The sequence below is a fragment of the Equus przewalskii genome, chromosome 6 (genome assembly GCF_037783145.1).
Source record: "Equus przewalskii isolate Varuska chromosome 6, EquPr2, whole genome shotgun sequence".
In the NCBI taxonomy this organism is placed as follows: Eukaryota; Metazoa; Chordata; class Mammalia; order Perissodactyla; family Equidae; genus Equus; species Equus przewalskii.
This window is the reverse complement of record NC_091836.1, coordinates 7,832,343-7,855,893: the sequence shown is the minus strand read 5'-3', so window position 1 is coordinate 7,855,893 and position 23,551 is coordinate 7,832,343. Positions and strand designations below refer to the sequence as shown.

At 41.8% G+C, this 23,551-nt stretch overlaps 1 protein-coding gene and 1 long non-coding RNA gene across 3 annotated transcripts in view; one reads left to right on the top strand and one right to left on the bottom strand.

Annotated features, from left to right (window-relative positions):
- MAML2 (mastermind like transcriptional coactivator 2) overlaps positions 1-23,551 on the top strand; it is a 334,322-nt gene that overhangs the window by 2,472 nt on the left and 308,299 nt on the right. The gene's annotated exons all lie outside the window — the stretch shown is intronic.
- On the bottom strand, positions 65-8,261 carry LOC139083830 (uncharacterized). The gene is made up of 2 exons (XR_011540797.1): positions 7,940-8,261; positions 65-7,390 (listed from the first exon to the last, which is right to left on the bottom strand). It is a non-coding gene; the product is annotated as an uncharacterized lncRNA (long non-coding RNA).

Below are 23,551 nucleotides of genomic sequence, written 5' to 3'. Positions count from 1 at the left end.
GAAATATCCCAAAGACTAGTGAGGGAGTATTTTTAAGAGGCCTCCTCCCTGATTTTCTACAGACTCCCTTGCTCCCTTCTCCCATCCAGCTTCTTTTCATAGGCATTACAATCAACTCGTGCCAACTTACAGCATTCATTAAAGTGGGCAGGCACAACTGGGCTATTTACACACAATCATCCTAGGAAGTCCCTTGTCTTCAGCCACTCCTGGTGACGGGACATCAAACTTGAAAGTTCTGATTAAGTTTCTGGCTGGAAGTTCTTCCTCAGAGGCGCAGACACACCCCATCCCAGAGGGAGTATCCCTTGAATCATTGGTTCTTGGTGCCAGTCCTGGTCAGGTGACTGCCTGCCCTGTGCTGGCTTCCCCCAAAGCTGCTGAGCCAATGGGCTCTTGTGGAAGGTGGAGCTCTGCCCCACAGTGCTGCAGTCCTGCAAGCTTCCTCCATTTCTGTGTTCTGTGGGGCTCCTGAAGTCCTGTGTCCACTCACAGCACAACTCCAGTTTGCCCAAGCCGGCCTTAATGAATGCCATGGAAAAGGGAAAAAAAGAAATGGCCGTGCAAGCCCAAAAGTAGTCAAAAAGCCCAAAGGAGAGGAGGGCACTGCATCACACTCCTCCAAAGGAACTTGAGAAGGAGTTCTAGGGAGAGGATGTGCTCCAGACAGGCCCATAGGATGCTTCTTTGTGACTCCCCCTTATCCCTGGCCTGGGTCTGTGGTAATGAAGTTTCCAGAAACCCTGGGGCTAGGATGGTGGTCCTCTCCCCCACTGCACACACATTTTGCTTGGAATGGCCAGAGCTGCAACTTCCTGGCGCCAACTCCAAATGAAAAATAACTGCTAGCAGTTAAAATGCCCAGTGTTTGCTGTTTTATCCTTGAATACAATTAGCCCGTGGAGGTATATGAGAGCTTCAAGGCCTAATTTCCTTTCCCTACCACCTGCTCTATCCTGTCTCCCTGGAATTCCCTGGGAGAGCCATGGGGGTTTCTTTTGTGAAAGAGAGATGCTGAGGTGAAGGAGGTGGGTAAAGAACCCCTCAAATGGAGAGAAGAATGAGGTTTGTATGTATGTGTGTATCACTGGCATCTTTAGCCAAAAGTATCTAAATGCCTGATTGTCCCCAGTAAATTTATAATCTGTCTGCAAGTCTCACAATAATACGGCTTTGTGTGCTTCGCAGTCTCCTGGTAAGTGTTTCTGGGGATGATACAGGGACCGAGGCGCTCAGCCCTTCACAGTGGGGGAGACTCATCTCTGGCCCGCGTGCCAAGGCTGGATGTGGCCTTCACATCCCAGCCTCTGCAAGGAAGGTGGCGGGTCTGCTTATGGCCTTGTTCTTTTGGTTTTTGCTTTTCTCCAACTTGGAAGTAAGATGAGGCGGCCTCTTTTTCGAGGGGGTTTTGGGATGCAAAATGAAACCAACTTCACTGGTTACTGTAACTTTACGATACCATATCCATGCTGGGAGGAAGTGAGAGAGCAGCGTCTGGCCTTCTCCCGACTGAGGGCTCACTGCTGCAGAAGCCGAAGCTGGCTGCTCTACCACTCCTGTGCTAAGAGGGAATCTCTTCTCTCTCCTAACCACCAACCATCTCCTAAAACTTTCCCTTAGAGGAGCTCCCTCTCTGAGGGCGGTGATGACGAGAGGTGCAGTGTGAGTTAGGAGTAAAAGGAACATTCCGTTCATTTCCAATGGTTGCTTTTTCATTGCAAATGTGTGGCATTGCAAGGGATGATGCACCACCACCCCCCCCCTTTTGGTTATTGGAAATTCCCTTCTCCATTTTAGCTTCTAAATTTGGTGTTTTGTTACTCAGCATGGTACTCACAGATGGTGATGCCAGTGCTGTATTAGCTTGATAACACTGTGTCTGAAGGGAGGCCTGGGCATTTGGGAGTGATTCACCAAGCCCATTAGATCTGCAGGGCTCACTTCACTCGGGCTGCACTTATTTTCAGAAACGCTATTAATTCACAGGGCCCTTTGCAAAGTATGAGTGTCAGAATTCTTTCTTAATTTTATTGCTACTGTGTCTATAAGCAGATTTATTTCTGTCTGGGTGTTTGAATGTATCTCTTTAATTGTTAATGCATGTTCCATATGTGGCCATAAACGTCCTTTGGAGAAAGAGAGAGAATATTGATCATCTAAAATCAAATATGCGCCGTGTCCTCAGATGAAAGCTCTGTATCCAGCGTACCTGCTAGTACAATGCCTTGTATATAGTCGGTAATATTTGCTGAATGAGGGTGAAAAGAGAACTTCTGTTCTGTGGGATAGTGTTGACTTGGAGGGGTGTTGTACTGCGAGAAATATATAATGTCTGAGTTTTTTCAATAGCCTGAGTTTCAAGAACAATACCAGAATAACCTCCAAGCCAGTTCTAATTCTGTCCACATTGAGAGCCTAATTCTGCAGCCCTTACTCAGCCGGTTTCTTCATTTAACTCAAGTGTAAGTTCAGGGGAAGCCCCGTTGCTGCAGAGACTGCAGGAACAGGGCCTTTCGGAGGCCTGGATTGTAGGGCTTTGAGTGGATCTGCATTTCTAACCACTTGGAGCAGGCTTTAGGCACTAAATCATTTTCTGGTGAAGTATGTTTGAATCTTTGAATGAACTGTGAAACTGAATAATTGCTGGTCCGTGGAACAGTAAGGTTTCTAGCTTCTGTGGTGTGTTATTAATCTTTCCCTTTTGCCTGAGACAAACTCTTTTTCTGTTGCATAGACTGTGTTGCTAGGATGGGTAGATAAGTGGTTCTAAGTCATCTTTGGCTTTAGAGATTATCTTTCACTAATGTAGCGTGGAGGAAAGAAAGCAGATCAGACAAGGAGTCTGCATCCTCGGTTCTGTGCCTGCTTGATCACCAACCAGCTGGGCGACCTAGGACAGATTACTTAGCAGTCATCTGTAAAACAGAGAGAACAATAATGCTGCCCTAGCTTGTTGAGAGAAGCAAATAAATGCGTGTTTCTGAACAGGCTTTGGAAGAAGTCAAGCACTGCAGAAAGGCGAGGCATTATTGCTGGTATTACGAATAATAAATTACTAAAGAACAAATCATAACGCCAGTTTTTCCAAGGATTAAATGTATACTTAAGCTTTCAGTTGTCTGTTTTAAATAGTGAAATAGCTCTTATTGTAAATAGAGGGATTGGTATTTCAAATTTCGTGCTGTCAAGATAAGACTGAGATATCAGTGTATTTAAGTGTTCCCAAAGGTCCCAGGAAATCCTAGTTAAAATGTGCAATGCTGTGAAAGTGTTTAGGGTCTTTGAATGCACGTTCTTTACAGGCCCCTACATGGACCTGAGCAGCTTTAGAAAGGTGTGTCCACCAGAGCATCTAAGGAAATTAGAAAAGTCGTTTGCACAAATGGCATGGGAAAGTTAAATATTTTGTCAACAATAGTCTAAAATGTTAATTGTTAGCTTAAGAAAGTCAAACAAGTTAAATCATTGCCAGAGTTCCCTGGTTATTTTTAACTGATACTAATCAAGTTTCCAATTGACAATTCAAAATTTGAGAGCTTTAAGTGCAGGGCTGAGAACAGAAACAAGTCATCGGCCAGATCCGGGCGTCTGTAGATGTCTACGTGATAAATGTCCTCCCCAGGACAGCGATAGGAGTATTTACATTATTTATATATGCAGCCATCGTTTCCTTAAGAACTGACCTATTTTTGTTCTGTTTTCCAGAACAAAGTAATAAAGGGAGAGTTCTTATCTATCCAGGACCTTCCTACAACTTCTTTCCAGTAAATATAATTATAAGATCTCACAAAGATAAAAGAGTTCAAGTGGACAGGGAAGTTGGTACAACCCTTTCTCAAAAATTGACAGAAAGCTTGCTTTGACAACAAGGTGATATTATGTCAACCAAGTTATGTTGCGTGTTTAGGTCAATGTTTGTTTATAGAAGGCATCTGCTTTCTTTGAAATAATGTTATTGCTAAATCATGTTCATCAAATTTTCTGAACCTTAAAGTTTAATACTGTAGGACTTCCTTATGACTGTAAACCTTTTGTAAGGACCAAGACAAACATGGGTTTTCTCATGTTCCTAGACATAGCAATTAAATATGACTAAAAGAGTGGCCATGACTAGCTGTCTTTGTTTTAACTATTGTTGTGTGTGTTTGTTTTTTGCACTGCTATTTAATCTCAAGATGCATAGAAGGAAATTTGGAAAACATCATCCGGTTCTGATATGCAGGGCACCTAAGTCCTTTGGAGCGGAATCTACTCCTTCCTTGTTCTGTAATCCAGGCCCTTATGTATGTTCATAGGCAGGATCATGTTTAATGAAAACAATTCTAAATTCTTTCTTCTGCATTTTCATGCTAATTTCCTTCACACTCTAACAGGCTCTGTGGGAAAATGGAGAGAAATAGAGCTAAAGACACAGTCCCTGCTTACTCACAGTCTGGTAGGCAAATCCAGACCACATCGGTAAAGTAACAGTGAAAGTACTAATTAGGTAGAATGGACCAAAACTGATATAGAAAATCGGAGGGAGAGAGGACTAAACATTTATTGAGCCCTAGAATGTACAAGACACTTTTATTATATATTTTATGTAATGGCTTAAAAAAAAAAAAAACCGGGTAAGTACGCAACACTTGCCCTATTTTACAAGTGAGGAAACTGAGGCTTAGAGACATGGAAAATGGAAAAACTTAATATATTAATTTTATAGTTTGACCTATGTTTAGATCCCTACTTCACACCTACCAGCTGGATGAGCTTGGGGAAATAATTTTATTCTTTTCGCGCATCAGTGTCTTCATCTGTAAAGTAAAGTTAATATTCTTTAGCAAGACAATCAGCACAGTGCCTGACACATAGGAGGTGCTCAGAACATGAGTTCTGTTAGTGGTTGGTAGGAGAGAGAGTCAAACTCAGGCCAGGGAGAGCTTTATGGAGAAGGTTGGTCACTAGTAGGGCCTGGGAGGAGGGAGAGAAAGTGGAGTGGGGCAGCCAAGTGCAGAGGGGTGTGAACATTAGGTAACTGGGGACAGAGAGTGGAGCCTGACTGACGCCGGTTGGGTGTGAGTAGTGAGGGGGACAGGTGAGGTCGATCCACCCCCTGGAGGGTCTGGAGCTCTGGCAAGAGTTAAATCAGAAGCCCTGGAAAGTGGTAAAGCAAGGAAGGCTCAGAGGAGTCAGCATCTATGAAGCAATAATAATCCTTCATATACTCGAAGACAAGTATTACATTTCCCCTCCAGCAGCCCCTTCTCATAGCGCATTGCCTAAGTGTTCTGTATTACCTATCTTCAAGTCCCTTGAGCTGCTTAATGCCTTGCTATTTACACACTTCTCCCATTCACAGTGAGTTATATGCAGCATGACATGGCCTTTGGCATAGAAAGGAGATGGTTTTAAAAGCACACCAGCTAGACACAGAAGAGAAACTAAAAGAAGCAGAACCAACTACACCTCTCTTTTCAGGCTCACGAGGCCTTCCACGGCAAATAAGAATTGCCCTGTGCTAAAAGTGTATTCTCTTGATGTGTAAACTGATCTTCTCAACAAATGAATTTGCTAGTTTACTAACTTGGAACAGGTCTTTTCATTAAAAAAAAATCGTGAGCAGAAATTTATGAGAAGCTATGATTCCAGGTGGTCTTTGAGAGTTACTTACTCTCTTGCTTGCTTTTTCATGCAGATGCGTTGTAGATCTTTTAGTTGCCCTAAGGTCAGTCAGATACCAGTTTTCCCTGTTTGGTCCATGTTCACAGGGCACAGGGAAGGTACCCTGTGGGATAGATGGCAGAGGAGAAAAGCTAACAACTCCTTCCCTCCCTGGTTCAAGGCATGATGCTGGGATGCTGACCATGGCTAGTGGGCTATCTCCCTATGGCTGCCAGCTTCAACCCTTTCCTACAGGTATCTAAGGGACAGATGTGAGAGAATAAAAGTTGTTCTATTGCCTTGTAGAGAGGAGGAAGGAAGAAGTTCACATATTCTCCACAAGGCTTGAAGAAGGCTGGAGAGTTGGGCCCTGCCATAACCATTTGCTAAAGGAATAGCTATGAAAATGGACAAATAACCATATTTACTATGCACCACGCTTTCCATGGATCATAATGGTTTTAGCGAAGGTTTTAAAATTTCATATCAAGATTGTGGACCTGGGTGCTTTTTAAAGTTTGAGGAAATTATGCATTAACTCAATAAAGAATCATTGTGCATCGATTCTATGCCATGATACATTAATGAGCAATTCCATATAACCCTTTTCCTCTTAGAATTTTCAGTCTAAAAGAGGTGCAGCGAGGTTGGAAATAGAAGTGTTAAAGTTGGCTTGTTTAGGAGTCAAGGCAGCATAGCCAGAAAAAGCCTGGAGACAGGGAGGAGACTACCTGGTTTCAAATCGCAGCTCTACCATTTACTGTCTGTGTCTTCTTGGTTAAGTCAGACTCTCTTGCCTCAGTTTCTTCAGCTGTGAAATGTAATGATAACAATAGAACTAACTACTTAGGGTTGTTGATTAAACGAGGTGGTTGCCTGGCGCCTAGTGGAGGCTCAATAAAGTTGAGCCATTGCTGTTAATGTGAGATGTAATATACTTGAGTCAGATTCATGGTTTTTCCAGCCCAGGCTTCTATTTCCAGAAGTGCATCAGGGACACAGTTTGTGGAAGGGCATGGCTTTTCTCTTTAATATTTCCTTAAAATGCTTAGTGAAGGATACCATATTATCCAGTTTCCGTAAATGGTTTAATGTGGAGAGGTCATCTGCGATAGATTTACATTTTTCTGAAATGGGTTCAGAGTGTCCATTTGAGAACAGGATCAATTAATATCTCTTCCATTCCTAGGATTCTAGAACTCCTAATCTAGAACTTGACTAGGGTAAGTGTTTATTCGACTCCTGACTTCTTCTAGAATAGAGGCTGGGTTTCCATTCAGTGGCCCAGGGAATTTGGCTTGTGGGCTTTGTGAGTAAATGAGAAACTTAAACTGTCTGTTGAGAGTTTGGGATCGTTAAAACGGAATAATCCAAATTTACCAATTTAATTCAGACTCATGAATAATTCTGAAGTGAATCTGGTCACAGAGTCACAAAGAGTTAGAAGTTGCCTGCTATGGAGATTTAAATTTATGCTTTTGAAAGCCAGATCCCTGGCTCGAGTTGCTAAGGAATCCAGTTAACTAACTGCAACTGCAAATGAACAGACAACATGAATTCGCCCTCCTCCCAGCCCTGACCTGGAGCATGTTGAAAATTTCATACCTTGATGTGGTCCTTAGCTTGAAATCTCTTCTTTGCTCAGTACCTCCTCGTGTGACTTTCCATGAGAAACATGAGGAAAATGTTGCCGAGGCTTCAAAGCAAGTCTTCGTGATGATAATTCTTAATCAAAAGCACAATGTTTCTATAAAGAAGTGACAAGATTAGAATGAGAATACTTTTGTTGGGTGGACAATGTTTGGGCAAGGATGGATTTATGGGTCCTAACTCAGAGCAAAGAAGGGAGTCAAAATGTTTTTGTTTGTTTATTCCCCATCATTTAAACTTGCATCCCCTTCCTCCTCTTGAAGGATAATATTCTTAGGAAATGCAGAGTCAAACTCACGTCAGGTTTGGGTTTTTTTACATTTTTTTAAACAGGGTTCTTGCTTCCTGAGTCATTATGGCAGGTTCATATGTTAATATAGAGTCATTAACGTGGTCGTTTAAAAAAATTCTCTCTTATCAGAAATGTGGCCGAGTTATAGTTGTGGATCTTTCCCAGCACGCTAATAATTCTCACCCACATGAAACCCAACACCGTGAATTCCTCATTGTACGACAGAGTTCTTTTCAGGTAGTTCTGACGAATTTGAACAGAAAGTTAATTACATGTCTGGGTTTTTTATTTTTTGGGTTTTTTTCCAGAAAACTTACTTAAGGCAAAAGTTTGCTGCAATTGCTAATAACTTACCAGGAGTCTGTTGGATCCACAGTATAATCTCTTAGAGCCATGGTAACCAGAGTACAGAGAAGTGGCTTAATTGAATACAGTTTGTACTGTACTGTGTCTTTGGAATGACGATTGCCGTACTTAAGTGTACACTGCTCATTTCTGGAGGTCTCTGGAGTCTAAATTACGTAAAAATAAAAACATTCTCTGGCTAGGCAACTGAGAAACTTTAAGTTTTTTCTTGCTGTTGTTCACCTAAGTGGACTGATCCTTGCTAAACCGGCTAAGGCTTGCACGTCTGATTGCCACACTGCACCTTGTAATTTCAGACAGCAAAAAGTATGTGCTGGTGGTATGATCCCATTTGGTTGTTTCACAGAAGTGTTGAAAAAGTGCAAAGTACAGACATAAGAGTAAACAGGAAAGAGCAGCGGTGCTCCTGACAGAAACGACGGGCAGGGGCAATAGTTCACTAAAGTTTGCGCCCAAGTCCTGTAGCCACTGCACCAAAGAGAGCTTCCTTTTCTCGCTTAGATTCTTTGCCTGTGGATCTGTTTGCAGGCTCAGTCCCCCAGAGAGAGATTCTGAGCTGTCTTTGTGCTAAATTAAACATTAGTTTTCTCCTTGGGAACCTGATCTTCTATAGACTAGGCAACAATATCTTTCTGAGAGAGCTCCCAGCTAAGTGTTTCCCTCAGGAAGAGACCAGCTCAAGAGCCTTTTCACTGCTACTGTCTGCTTTGCTGGTGTGAGTGTGTGTGGCATGGCAATTGTTTTGTCTAACCAGGTCTAGAATCCCTTAGAGCAAGGACTTGTACTCTAATCCTTGTTATAGCGCCGGAGGACCCATTCCAGCATAGCATGTACTAAATGGAAGTGGTCAGAGGAGCACCCAGATCATGGGAGATTTCAAGCACTCACGGGAAGCAGTTTCCTTTGCTTACTGCCTCTCAAATTCTGCACCCACAGCAATGAAAGGGAATATGTTGCAAAATAGAAATCATTTCATTTCTAGCCTTCTCTCATCTTCATCCTGCCCATCCCCCATGAGGGCTAGCTCATATTCATCTAAAATTAGGACACCATTCTATCAATTTGTAGAGTTTCGTGAGCCCTTAGAAAGAAAACAGACAAAACCCTTTTCTCATGGATGAAAAAAATTGAAGTCCATTCAAAAGAAAATACTCCAAGATCCCATAGCAGTAGAGGTAAGACTAGAACCCAAGTTTTCTGACATCTATTCCAGGTTATAAAAAGTAGTCTTTTTATTAAGGATTTTTAATAAACCTATAAAAAGAACAATTAGGAACAATTTGGGGTTTTTATTAAAGTTTTGGTACTGGAAGGAGCATGGACTTTAGAGCCTATGGTAGATTGTTTTTTAAATGATCACAGTGATTCCTTCCATCCCACCTGCCCCTTTATAATGTGACTTTACCACTCCTCCCATCAAAAAGTGGATGCTATTTCCCCTCTTGAATCTCGAATGACTTTGTGACTTGTTTTAACCAAGAGTATGTGACAGAAATGACATTGTGCTATTTCAGAGAATGGGCTTTAAGAAGCCCTCTTAAAATTTGTTAAGACGATAAATCTTATGTTTAGTGTTCTTACCACACAAAAAAATGTAATAATAATAATAATAACAAAGGGAAGGAGAAAATTTGGGGAAGTGATGGATATGTCTGTGGCCTTGATGGTGGTGTTGGTTTTATGGGTGTATATCTATCCCCAAACTCACAGAGTTCTATACATTAAATATGCACAGCTTTTTATGTGTCAATCATACTTCAATAAAGTGGTTAAAAGAAAAAAAAGAAGCCCTCTTGGAACACCGAGACTGCCATATAAATAAGCTGGTCTAGCTAACTGGAGGATGAGTGTCCAGCTGCAGAGAACCAAGGTGCCCTTGCTTCTAAACAGCACCAACTGCCAACACAAGAGTGAGGCCATCTTGGGCCATCTAATCTTCTAGCTCAATGCAGCCACATGAGTGAGTAAGCAGAGGAACTGCCCAGCCAACCTAGAGAATCATGGGAAATATTACATCATTGTTTTAAGCCACTAAGTTTTTGGAGTGGTTTGTAACTTAGCAAAGGTTTGCTAAATTAGAGCTGGAAAACCTTAGCATGGAAGATGGTTCCACCTCTTTAGGTGTGTTACCCCAGGACTGGTTACTTAACATCTTGAGACTCATTTTCTGCTTTTCATGATAATACAGACTATCTCAAAAGGTTGTGAGGATTAAATAAGATAATACATGAACCAACCTAGCACGTTGTCTAGCACATGGTAGAGCTTAACAAACATTAGCTTCCTTGCTTCTTTCTTTGTCTCTTCTCACTTGTTATAATTCGAGCCCCCCTTCCTTTGTCATCTCACTTTCACTTCATGCACATCAGCATTCTCATAGGCTTCCACAGCTCACTGTTTCTCTGAACAACAATTTATTTTTCCCCCCCAATGATGGCCTGGTGCTGTCATTCCTCCTAACTACCAAATTTCCAGCATTCTTGTTACGCTCCAGGGAACACATCTGCCTTTAGTAGTCTCCCCTTAAAATAGAAAAGGGTTAACCTCATAAAGATGTCACTCCCCTTCTACTGTTATGCTGCCCTTGGGAGAGTCAAACAGCATAGCAAATATATATGGGCAATGTAATTGCATTCGATCTTCTAGGTCATAGAAGACTTTGCTAGCTAGTACAGCATGCAGGGGAAAGAGTAAGCATATTCTGTCTTGAAGAGCAGTGTTTCTAAACTCTGTCACCTTTCATTGGTAGCAAATAACTCTAAGCGCCTCATTTCTTTCATCTTACACTTCACAATAAGTGAATAAACAGAGGGAGCAATGCGGTGATACTATATTATACTTAGTATACCCATTAGTGATATAATAAGAGAGTCCTGGCCTGGGAACTGGGTGTTGAGGGTCCTACTGCTCCCACTGATACTAACTAGTACTGCAGTTTAGTTAAGTCTTTTTACCTTTATTTAGTTTGCTTCTTGGAAAAACAATGAGAGGCACTTGGTGAGTGGCTTGGATCACCTCTGGGGCCCTTTTTGGGTTGATTTATTTGGAATAAGTTCCCTGATAATTTTGCTTTTGTTTCTCAAACTTCATTCTCTCCATAAATATATCTGGCAGAATCAAAAGAAAGAGAGGTGACAAGGGTGGGAATGTTTTGTTTTTTATAGAAAGTGCTAGTGAGGAGGGTCTGAAGGAATCTGGAGAACGAGGCCCGGCTGTGGTGAAGAGAAAACGCACAGGCATATTAATTGCTTAACACCTTTCTTGGAAGGAATGAACAAATCGCTCCATATCTGACGCTGTTTGTTGGAGTTTAGGGTTCCAGAATGAGAAACGCAGTTGTAGGACTGGAGTTTGATTCATTAAATTTATTTTTAGAGGGATCCTCTCAACCGCACTTACAGCATTTCTGTGGGCAAAGATTCCCAGTTGAGTGCCCCTGTGAAAGAGCTGCATGCAATATAAAATATAAAATATGAAATATGAAATGAAAAGGGAGATATTCTTGTAAACCCTTCGTTCCTCCGGAATTGACTAGCATTTTAGCTGTATACATGGGTCTCTCCATCTGCTTTTCTCTCTGTCTCTCTGTTTCATATACATATAACAATTGAAATGTGGAAATTAATGGATGGAATTTTATATGTGTCACCACTTCATTTTTTAAATATGTTTCTACTTTAAAGGGGGAACTACAAAAGAGAATCACTAAGAAATTGGCCTGGGGGAGGGGAATTCAATCCACTGCCTTTTTTTTTTTTTTTTCTCATCACTAAAACCCTAAGCAGAGAGTGTAATCACCTATTTCCCAAGGGTAGCCCTAAGCCCTTAAAACTCAGATCTGTTTAGGGATTTAGTAGAACTGGAAAAAAGAAGTGCACAGGATCTGCTCCCCACAAACCAACAAAGGAAAATTTACCCAACCAAATATTAAATCTAGAGAATTTCTTTGATAGGACAGTCCCTTCCCTCCCTATCTCTTGATTTAGTTAGAGTACAGCTCTTCAAATTGCATTTTTACGACTCCTAGAATCTTTGGGGTCTGTGGATCACATCTTAGGCTCCAGGCCAGCACTGTACGTTTTCTTTCGCAAAGCAAGATGTAACTAGCAGGAAGCCAAAAGGGTCATTTGGTCGTGTTTGTCACTTTGTTTTGTTTCAAAGGGTAGACACACTCAGCTTCATTGTCTGTTAGACTAGAGCCATAGGGATGGTGACATTTTTTCTGGTAACTTCTAAGCTCCTTAGCTTTTCTTCTGTTAAGGGTTTTTGGATTTTTAGATGAAAATGTGTTAGTATTATGCTATGCAACATGGCTTTTCTTTTTAAAAATACTAAGATAAAGGAAAACAAGTTGCCTTTCTTTTCCAATAGATTAGGTCTTACTTTTGCTTAGAAAATGCCCGCTAGGGGCCAGCCTCTTGGCTGAGTGGTTAAGTTCACACACTCTGCTTCGATGGCCCAGGGTTTCACTGGTTCGGATCCTGGGCGCCAACAAAGCACTGCTCATCAGGCCATGCTGAGGCGGCGTCCCACATGCCACAACTAGAAGGACCTGCAACTAGAATATACAACTATGTCCTGGGGGTGCTTTGGGAAGAAGAGGAAGAAAAAAAAGAAGATTGGCTACAGAAGTTAGCTCAGGTGCCAATCTTAAAAAAAAAGAAAAATGCCCCCAAATCCCCATTACACAAATACACAAGCCTTTTGTTTACCATGGTTATTTTTAGTATATAAAGACACAAGTTGGTTACATGGGTGACTTTATAGAGAAAATAGAAATGAGGAAATGCATTAAAGAATATAAGAAAGAAGATCAGTTTTAAAGGAAATTGCTCAAGAAGACAAGAGTGTGCCAAACAGCAGAAACTTGAAAAGAGAACATTCTATCACAATGGTTAAGTGTGGAGTGACAGGAGACCTCCATTCTGGTCCAAGCTTTGCTAACTAGTAGGGTGACCTTGGGGCTAGTCACTCCTCCTTCTGAGTTTCCCCATCTGTAACCCAGAAGGGTTGGATTCCTCAGCACTTCGCTTGGCTGGATTATTCTTGTCATGCAGGATTCGGCTCAAATATCACCTCCTTGGTGAGACCTCCCTGGCTGCCCTAACTAATGTAGGCACACGTGATTGATCTCTCTTTCTCTTTCCTCTTTATCCCATTTCCTCACTTTATCCCATCACAGAGGTTTTGTTGTCTTCATAACTTTCATCACTGTCTGAATTTATCTTGACTCCTTGTTTATTTTTGCATTTCCTATCTTTCCCCACTGGAATATAAGTTCCATGAGACCAGGGACCTCGTCAGTCTTGTTCACGACATCTATCCCCGGGCCTTAGCAGTTTCTGAAATATTGTGGATCCACAATAAATATTTGTTGAGTGAATGACCAGATCAATGGCTTTTAAACTAGAGATATTGTATGGGTCTTTCAGGGATGGAAGCAGGAAAGAGAGATGGAGGAACACATGGTGGGCTTCCAAGGTCTTCATTTCCTGTTTAACTATCCATTATATATATAAAACAATGTTTTTAATCTCACTAAGTATGATTAAAGGATATAACTTTATGTATATAAACGCTAGTTTTTAATCACACTAAGGCATATCTACCTGGTGATCTAGTGGTTAAGATTTGGTGCTCTCATCACTGCAGCCTGGGTTTGTTTCTTGGTCAGGGAACCACACCACTGGTCTGTCGTTGTCATACTGTGGCAGCTGCATGTTGCTGTGATACCGAAAGCTACGCCACTGATATTTCTAAGACCAGCAGGGTCATCCATGTGGGCACATTTCAGGGGAACTTCCAGACTAAGACAGACTAGGGAGAAGGACCTGGCCATCCACTTCTGAAAAAACTGGCCGTGAAAACGCTATGAATAGCAGCAGAACATTGTCTGATAGAGCGTTGGAAGGTGAGAGAATGGCGCAAAAGGAAGGACTGGGCAGGGTTAAGCTCTGTTGTACACAGAGTTGCTAGGAGTCAGAATCTACTCGACAGCACTAACAAAAAACATATATATATATATTAAGGCATATCTATATATCTATGTGTGATGAAAAACATGGTTCAGTGCTGCAAACATTTGAAAGATACAGGGACATGATGATCTCCTAAGATTCCTTCCAGTTTGAAACTCTAAAGCCCAGTCTCTCATGAGTAGAAACACTGGTGCAAGGAAAAGGATGAAGGAATAGAAGTTATATATATTGAGAGCCTACTGTATGCTGGGTCATGTTTTAGGCTCTTGGGCCACACAGGAGAGACAAAGTGCTCGTTTGATGGAGTTTGCCATTTTAATGGGAAGGGGAAAGGATGGAGAGTAAACAAACAAAGGAATGAGATAAATTTAACTAGTGATACAGTAATGCACAGCTCTTTGTTCTTTAATGTGGCTGATTGGAGATTGATTTGGCTTAATTAAAAGGAAGCAAATCTGGGAAACACTCTGGGAAGTGGCAAGTGATAACCGTAAACAAATGACTACCCTCAGAGCTAGAAGATGGGCTCCTTTGCCAGTGCCTGCTCTGAACCTGGACAGCTGCCTGCACAGTGGTCTTCCCCATTCCAGGCTCTGTGCTGCTTTGGCCACAGTCTGCAAAATGCTGGTTCTGATGCTTCTAGGGAGGAAGGTGGTCATGTCAGCATCTTCTGTGCCTGGGAGCTATTGTCATCATTTTGTTAGACATCATTGAGGTTTGAGAATTAAAGAGAAATGACTAAAAGGCAAGTGTAGAGGACAAGAAGAATACTGGCCCTCTTTAACAGTAGAAACGGAAAAGAAACGGTCAGGAAATTAGCATCAGGACCACAAGGAGGTGGAGGCATAGCAGACTCTCAGGGGCAGGCAGAAGCAGTAAGTGGCGTTTCCAGTAGTCATAATATCATCTAACATGTATACAACCCATATAGTCCTCACAGAAACCGTGAGCTATAAATAAGGCAAGCGTAGCTTTTTTTAACTTTACATATGGGAAACAGACTTGGAGAAGCTGAGAAATGCTAATAATATCTTACTTTTGAATAGCAAATTTGCAGTTTATTGAATGTGTACACACAGATGATCTCTGTTTGTTCTCTGGAGTATTATTACACCCATTTTAAAGACTGGTAAGAGGCTTGAACTGGCCTGTGCCAACTCCACTAGTGAGCAGCCACCCGCCCTCCTGACCCCTGGGCCTGTGCAGGGCGCACAGCTGGCAAAGTTGAGTAACTGGGCCCCAAATTCATCACTGAATTTGCATCTAAGATGAGGACCTTGACTGTCTTGAGCTCTCAGAAGCACAACTCACACATACTCTGAAGCAGTGACTCTCCTAGAAAGAATGACAATCATGAATGGAATGAGGATGTCAGACACCAAGGGCACATCACATCTAGAATAAGGGAGGCTGAAAAACGAGAGTCTTGTTTTGTTTTTTGTTTCTTTTTTTCAATTCATTAATTTGTAAGAATTTAAGGCAAGATGAAAAAACTTTTTGAATTTATGAAAGCCCACACTTTGCTATCTTCATTTCTTGTCAGTTTAGTGAGTCAACTCGAAGGTCTGGGGAGAGAGGGCTGCAAAGTTGTTATGAAGAGAAACTTGATCTTGACTCAAAGAAGCAGATTCATCTCTGAAACCAAGATTGGTCTAAGTTTTTCTCTTTACTGTTGCTTATTTTGGAATGCATATCTTAGTTGGAGCTTAAGGGAGAGACCTTGCAGCTCTTTGCTGAAAAGTGATTTTGAATCCACTCAGGTCTGAGTCGAATATGTTTTTTATGCTGATGGGTGTTTTCTCATCACCTGGAGAAAATGCAGGGCTTCATCATTGATGAAATTTTGCTTCAAGGTGGAGAAGTGCCTTATTTATCTTTGTATTCCCAAGGACTACAATAGTGTCAGATATGTAGTAAGCAAGCATTTGGTAAACGTTTGTTGAATTAAACTGTGGCGAGCATGAATTTTTTAAAGGACCCTAACCCTTTATATTTCTGTGACTAAATGTACCATACACCAAATGTGAAACACTGATCTTCAAGGTAACCTTTTGGTTCAACGTATTTTTTTAAAAATCACATTTATTACTATTTAACAAAGGCACTCTTGTAAGTGTTTTTAGAATGTTAACTCATGTATCTTCATAATCACTTGATGAGGTAGGTACAATCTTATTTGCATCTGACAGATGAGGAAGTTGAGGCCTGAGGTGAAGGAACATGTCTGGGTCATTCAGCTGTGAGTGGTGGAGTCGGGGTCTGCACAGTGCAGGATGATGCCATTGCCCATGGGTCTAGTCGTGTTTTCCTACTGCAGACAAGAGAGGGTAATTATACAGGTAATATCAGGCTCCAGCTCACACGTGATCCTGGCCTGATTGGGAAGCCAAGTACAAGAAGATGTTTGAAAGTCAGTAAGGATTAGAACTAACTCATCATCTGAGGTGCAGATGAAATTCAGCGTGAATGCCTGGGGGCCGCAGATTACTCTTTGAGACAGTTACCAGCCTCCTGTTATTTACAAGGTAGAAAGTGCTTGAACATATAGGATCTGTGAGGGACAAATGTGTTTCAACTTGCATGCCAGGGTAGGTTAGTAGTAGCCACCTGAAGCCCTATGTGGAGGATTCTAAGGTGATGTCCAAGCTCAGTGGGAAAGAGGGCCATGGTGATTCATTATTGATATCTGCCATGGGCAGAGAGACAGCAGCATGATTGACGAGTCCCTGGGATGGAGTCTTCAGGATTCAGGAATCCAAACCTGGAGGATCTTAAATATGTATTCCTGGTGAAATGTTGACTCCTCCCATGAAGGAATGCTTCAAGACCTGATCATACTGAGAGTGAGCTTTATATCCATTTATGGAATAAAGTTAGGTTTAAATAAGTTAATTATAAGTACCTTGAAGGCAAGTTTCCTTGAAGACATTATGACCTATGTTCTCTCTGAGAACTCAGCTAAGGTAACTGAGGGTTTTTTCAGTATTTTGTAAAGTGCAACGCAAACTCAGCTTCACTTCCTCCCTGACTTGCAACCAGATTGCCTTCAACCCTCTCTTATTTGGAAATTCTGGAGATACCATTACTCATGATCAGTATTCTGAAGGAAATCCATTTTTGGTAGAAGCAAGGAAGGAAACAATGTCGAAATAGGCAAAGGATGCCCTAAACATAAGTGAGATCACCGGAACTTTCTTTTAGGAATCAAATCCTGCTAAAGCTGCCTTTGAAACATTTTTTGGTAAATATCTATTGAGCTATTATGTCCAAGCCCCACTAGAGGCACCGGGAATGAAGTGGTTCTGTGGTCTCTTGGAAAGTGCTTTCTTATTATCAATAGCTTCCTTTTACCCTAGAAGATAAGTGATACTGCGCCCTGAGTTTGTGAACTGCCTGAGCTGAATGCAAAGTTTTGTGTGATGGCATTTATGCATTTTCACTGTGGACGTGTTCCATAGTTTTATCAGATTCTCCAAGGATTCCAAGGGCCAAAGAACCTGAAGCGGAGGCTTGTAGTGGCAGGAAGAAGAATCTACTGGATCTAGGGCACTGTGGTTCTCCACTCTTCACAGAACAGACAGTTCTAGGAGATCTGAATAGTTCCTTTCTTTGTGTATCCGTTCATTCTAGTTTCAGGAATCTGAACAGAAAGCACACGTAGCTTTCTTCATGCCTAACATAGTTCCTTTACCTTGAACTTCTGTTATCTGTTTTGTTATCTAAGCATTTTCTTCTTTTCTCAAAGCGGTCCTCAGGTAGCGGCTGAACTCTTTTTGTGCTGTTTTGCAGTTTAGTTTTGAGCCCAGTCCAGCAGTGTTTTCCTTTGTTTTTAAGTGACCTCCACCGTTTCGAGCCTTCCTCCCCTCCCATCTTGACCTCTAACTCCAAATTTATATCTCTGTGTCGTTGTGGGGAAATTCTTGGTAAAAAGGAGAAAGCTGAATTGGAGCGCCGTCTCAGAGATTTTCATAGTAACACTGACTCTTTATTATTAGCTGTGCACTCCAGGCTGCTCGAGTTCGTATTTTGGCAGTGGACCATCAAACACCCTATTTTTAAGAGCCTTTAACTTAGTTGTAAACATGTACTGTGACTGGGAGCTCACTTTCTTTACTCGTATTCACCAAAAGCAGTTTAACTGTTGAAAAGTTGTTATAAAAAAAAAAAAGCTCAGACTTCAGGACTGTTTTTCCACTCATCTAACTCAAAACTGTGCATGATCTAAAAAAAGGAAAATTTGGCATTTAGTTGCTTAATTTGATGGTCCAGTCATATTGGTAATTTGAAGGGAGGAAGAAATGGAACTACTAGGTCATTTTACTTTGACATATGCCCATCAAAGATGCATGGAGGGAATGATGCTTGCTACACATATTTACGTGAATGACCAGAACAACTCAAAGAAATGCAGTCCAGTGCACTGAGTAAATTGTTTATGCCCTTAAAATCTTCTATATTTAAAATAAAAGTGTTCTGTAGACCTATTTCCTACACACTCTAAATTATGGAGACTTTAATAGTCCCATTAGGAGAACATAAATAATATTCCAAACTCTCATCGGCTTGCACGTACATACATATATCATTGATGACTGAGGACTTTAAACAGTAATATTCAGAAATTTGGTGAAGGAAAGAGTATCATGAATATGTCTATTTCGTTTATCTTTGGAAAGAATTTAAGCAAGTGTAACAAAACACATATAAACCTTCTTTTTTTTTTTATGGTGAGGAAGATTGGTCCTGAGTTAACATCTGTGCCACCAGTCTTCCTCTATTTTGTAGGTGGGATGCCGCCATAGCATGGCGTGAGGAGTGGTGCATGTCTGCACCAAGATCAGAACTGGCAAACCCCAGGCTGCGTGCGAACTTAACCACTAAGCCACAGGGCCAGCCCCATATAAATCTTTTGATGTGATTGTGACTTACTGTCCTAAAACAGGAGCTTTGAGAATTTAAATGCTAAAAAAAAAAAAGAGAGGTTGAACTTTGACATCTTCCTCTTGTGATTTAAGATTCTAAAAGTAGTGTTAGGCAAATTCTTGTGCTCCATCACAAGAGAAATACCAGCTTTTTGTGAGGAGTTAGCATTTCCTGAAACCTTTTGCAGCAGAGGAGAGCAACTGTGCTTCAGAGATTGGCTGCATTTATGAGGTGGAGAGAATAAAAAGATCTGGGAGTGTATGTGTTTCAGGGGTCATGAGCCCAGTGGGCAACCATATGCTGTGGAAGTATCTTGGCCTGGAAATCCACAGCTAAATGATAAGTGTCTTTTCCACACAGATCCTGTTTGAAAGCATCTTTCCTCAGTATTGTTTTTACCCCTCAGGCTGCTTTTAGATGTTTCCTGCCCACCTCCCAGGCGGATGAGCAGCTCCACCAGCCCGCACATGGCTTCCATGTGTTCTCTCCCTCGACACCAAATGGCTGTGCTCTGAAGACACTGACTTTCTTGGTTCTTGTCATGTAACATGTTGTCTTATTGCCATGCTTCCTGCTCTAGCTTTTAAATCACACTTCTTTTCTAGTGCTTTCAAAGACAAAAAGCTTCTGGTCCTGGTGGGTATTCATTTGCTGCAAATGCTGGCTAGTTGATCTTCAGCGCATAAAAAATCCAGTGTGCATGTGCATGCACACACATACCCCCCTCACAAACTCCTCCTGTCTCCCTTTTCTTAAGGTAATAATGAATTGAAGACTATCGCTGTATATAAATCCAGAAATTCACAAGATAATGGCCCCATGCCAGAAGAAGGGGGACGGGGAAAACACAACCAGCCCCTTAGTGGGAATTGTCCACTCTACTCCTGTAGGTTAGATTTGCTCAGGGATGAGACTGGACATTCTACCAGAGTCTTCTCCGGAGTCAGTAAAATGTGCTTTCTTCTTCAGTTGCCATTGAGCTTGGGTGTACCAGAGGGCTAGAGAAGAATCTCAAAAGTCTGCTCTTCATTCAGCTCAACAGAGCTGCTTTGGGGCTGTGGTGGTGTTCTAAGTAGTACCTTTCATAACGACTCCCTTCTCGAAGGCTCCTGAAGAATCATCATATCTTTGTACTTTATTGTTAGGTTTGTGGTAGGGCATTAATTGACAGGAGACATAAGCCAATAAATATAAGAAGGAGTTAATTCCACTTCATTCCATTTTCGCCTTGTTGAGCTGCAAGTGTTTCATAGACATATCCTAGCTCATAGCACTCCTTTGGTGGAAAAAGCATCATTGCTGCGAAAAAGTCTTGCGTAGTGTGTCTCCTATCTCCCTGGGCCATCCTAGAAAGCTCCCTGTAGCTTCTGCAAGATGAGCTGGGGATTCTCACTGATGAGCGTTCCTTGCATGGCTCTTTGAGTGAGGTATCACTCTAGGTACTTTGCCGAATTCAAAAAAATCTCAAGCGATTCTCTCTCAGGGCTAGCTATGTGAGCTATGATATCCACATTGACTTCACGGTCCTTATTACAATCTGAAAAGTATCTAATCATTTTGTTTAATGAGTTATATTTCCTCCACTCTTGAACGTAAGTTTACAGAAAATTAAAATAGAATCAAAACTAATTTAATGTCAGCAGAAAGGTTTTTTCTAAAAGTTCATAAGAATGTCTCTTCCCTCCCCTGGGGGAGGTGGGTACCACTCCCTGACCTGGACCTCCTTGAGGATAAACACAACCACAATGTGCCATCTGTGCCCTCCTGTAGCTACATATGTGCATAACTGTTCAGTGAGTGGCAAAGAAAAAACGGCCATAGTGGGTCAGAAGGACACATATTTATGTTTTTAATACTTTCAGGAGGGAGAAGAATTTGCAGAATTGAGCTCTCTGAATCTCTCTAAAAATTTTTAGTGTGATTTTTTTGTTCAAAAGTTAAATTCCAGTTGCCATGTTAGCAAGATGACAAGATTAGTTAATTGTATTAGTTATATATTGTTGCATAACAATTTACCCCAACACTTGGCAGCCGAAAATAGTAAACATTTATTTCCTCATATAGTTTTTAAGGGTCAGGAATTGGGGACTGTTAGTTCAGGGTCCCTCATGAGGGTGCAGTCAAGTTATTGGCGGGGGCTGCAGTCACCTCAAGGCTCGACTGAGGATGGGGGATCTGCTTCTAGGTTCACTCACGTGGTTGTTGGCAGGACATAATTCCTTGCTGGCTTTTGGCCAGAGGCCTTAGTTCCCTGCCATGTCGGCCTCTCCATAGGCTGTCTGTGTGCTCTCAAGTCACAGCAGCTGGCTGCCACCAGAGACAGTGATCCGAGAGAGAGAACCAATACAGAAGTCACAATCTTTTACAACCTGATCTCAGAAGTGATGCACCTTTGCTTCTACCATATTCTGTTGGTCACATAGGCCAACCCTGATACAGTATGGGAAAGGACTACACAAGGTTATGAGTGCCAGGAGGTAGTTATCGTTGAAAGCCATCTTGGAGTCTATTTAACATAGTAATGAATAAATGCTGGCCAATGGCCCAGGTTACCATGTCCCCTACTGTGATATTAAGGAAAGTTATACTACTGACTATTCTAAACTTAGGCCATTTATTCATTTCACACGTAGTTATTGAGTGCCAGCTATATACCAGGTACTGTTCTAGGCAATTAAGATACATCAGGGAATAAAATGAAGATCCTTGCCCTCATGAGTCTCACATTCTTTTTTGTGTTCTGCTTTTCATATAGCAAATCCCATGGTCAGTGAGCCCATGTGATTAGGGTAAGTAGGACCTCAAACCAATGTTTCAGACTGACTGACATTTGACCAGCTTCAGCGGGAAACAGGGGGAGCTATTTTCTTTATCTGCCAGAATAAAGGTAGGCTTTTTGAAAGGTGTAGTAACAATACAGTCTCTCTAGTGATTACATTCTTCTATAAATTAACTGTCTTAAATGATTTCTTCTCTGTCTTTCGTAGCTAAGAGAAGAAGTAAAATACGTAACTTAAGAATTAAGGGAAGTAAAGTCTGTTACTTAAGAATTAAGGTTTGGGAGTCAGACCCTGCCAGATTTGAGTCATAACTCTCTGGCTTTCTTATTCTGTTACCTTGGGCATGTTGTTTGACTCATCTGAGCCTCAGTTCTGTCATCTGTAAAATGGTGATCACAACAGCACCTTTCTTGGCATTGTAAGCAATAAATGACCAAAAGCACTTACCATAGGATTTGATACAGAGATTCCACTCAGTTTTATCTGCCTTTTCTTCACTCTGACTGCATCTGTGTACTGCACACAGACTCATTGCCAAAGGTGCTCTCAGAAATGACCGCCTAGTTCAACCCAAACTGAACTGTCCAAGACAATAAGAGGCATAGTAACTCCATTCCTACAGAAACTTCCCTCCTTCTCTCGCTCGCCAGAGTTATGGCTGCTGCTAGTGCGTGTACTGAGAAGAATAACTCAATCTGGAGTTCACAACTTGTATTAAAGCCTTTGCTTTATCATCAGGAGTTTACCATTTAGATTTGTAAAAGTGCGCTCCATATCTACCTGGTGGTTTCCTACCGATGCTGTTTCCGTTGAATACACTTTGCTAGTAAGTCATCTGTGAGCAAGGAGCCTGGAGAAGAAAGGCATATGTGCTCTGGGGTTTCTGCCTCGTTCTCTCAGTCTCGGGCACTGGAGCTAGGAAGCCCCTGAGTTTCCTTGGCCCAGCACTGAACAGGCAGCTGCTTCCTGCCACAGAGGTGCCTGCCTTCCCAAGGCTGGGAGGCCCGTGGCCCTGCTCCCAGTTCCTCTCTCATTTTCCTTCCTGGAGTGATCCCGTTAGAGAAGCTGGCAGTGAGAGGGAAGGGACCCTCATAACTGCCAGCCCCAGAAAGAATATACAGATTGAGCAGGTAGGTGTGTTTTGGTGAAGAGCAGTACAGTACAATTCTTGGAGATACCTGGTAGTTTGGAACTCTGTGTTTTACGTACCCACATAATTTCCCCTTGCCTCCATTGGGCAGGAAATGTGTGTATTGGTGATATGCAATCCCTTGAACCACTGGAAGATGTGAGCAAATGTAACCAGTTTCCAGGCAGTCATGGGCTCTGGATTAGTTTTAGAGGAAAGGCCTTGTAAAGACACACATATGTGGAGAGGACTGGAGAAGAAGGAACAGATGCTTTGAAGCCAGGCAGTCTTGAGTTTGAATCTGGGCCCTGACACTTGTTGGCTCTGTAACCTTGAAGGACAGTACTCCTTAACCTATCCAAGCCTATTCATATAGAAAATGGAAATAATATCGACCTCTGAGAGTATGCAAATCACATAGCACTTTGAACAATAAAAAAAAAAACAAGCAAAACAAGAAGCTCCCAGGAAACTTTAATATTTTTTCTTTCTGAACTCTACAGTTTTCTAAATTAATTAGAGCATCACATTGTTTTTATTAGGAGAAGATATTTGCAGCTTTGAGCACTTTGGTTCCCCAACATTACTGTATATAATATAGCAACCACTGTGGTTGGTGGGGGTGTGAAATTGCTGGGCTCCACCAGCAGAAATTCAGGGGCTGTGGAGGGGGATCTCTATAGAAGGTGCTGAGGCTACATTTGGAGACACAGTCTTTGGGGTAACTCCAAGTGTTGGAAGGTTTTGAAATCACTTTGGCTTAAACAGTTGAGGCATTTGTGGAGGTCAG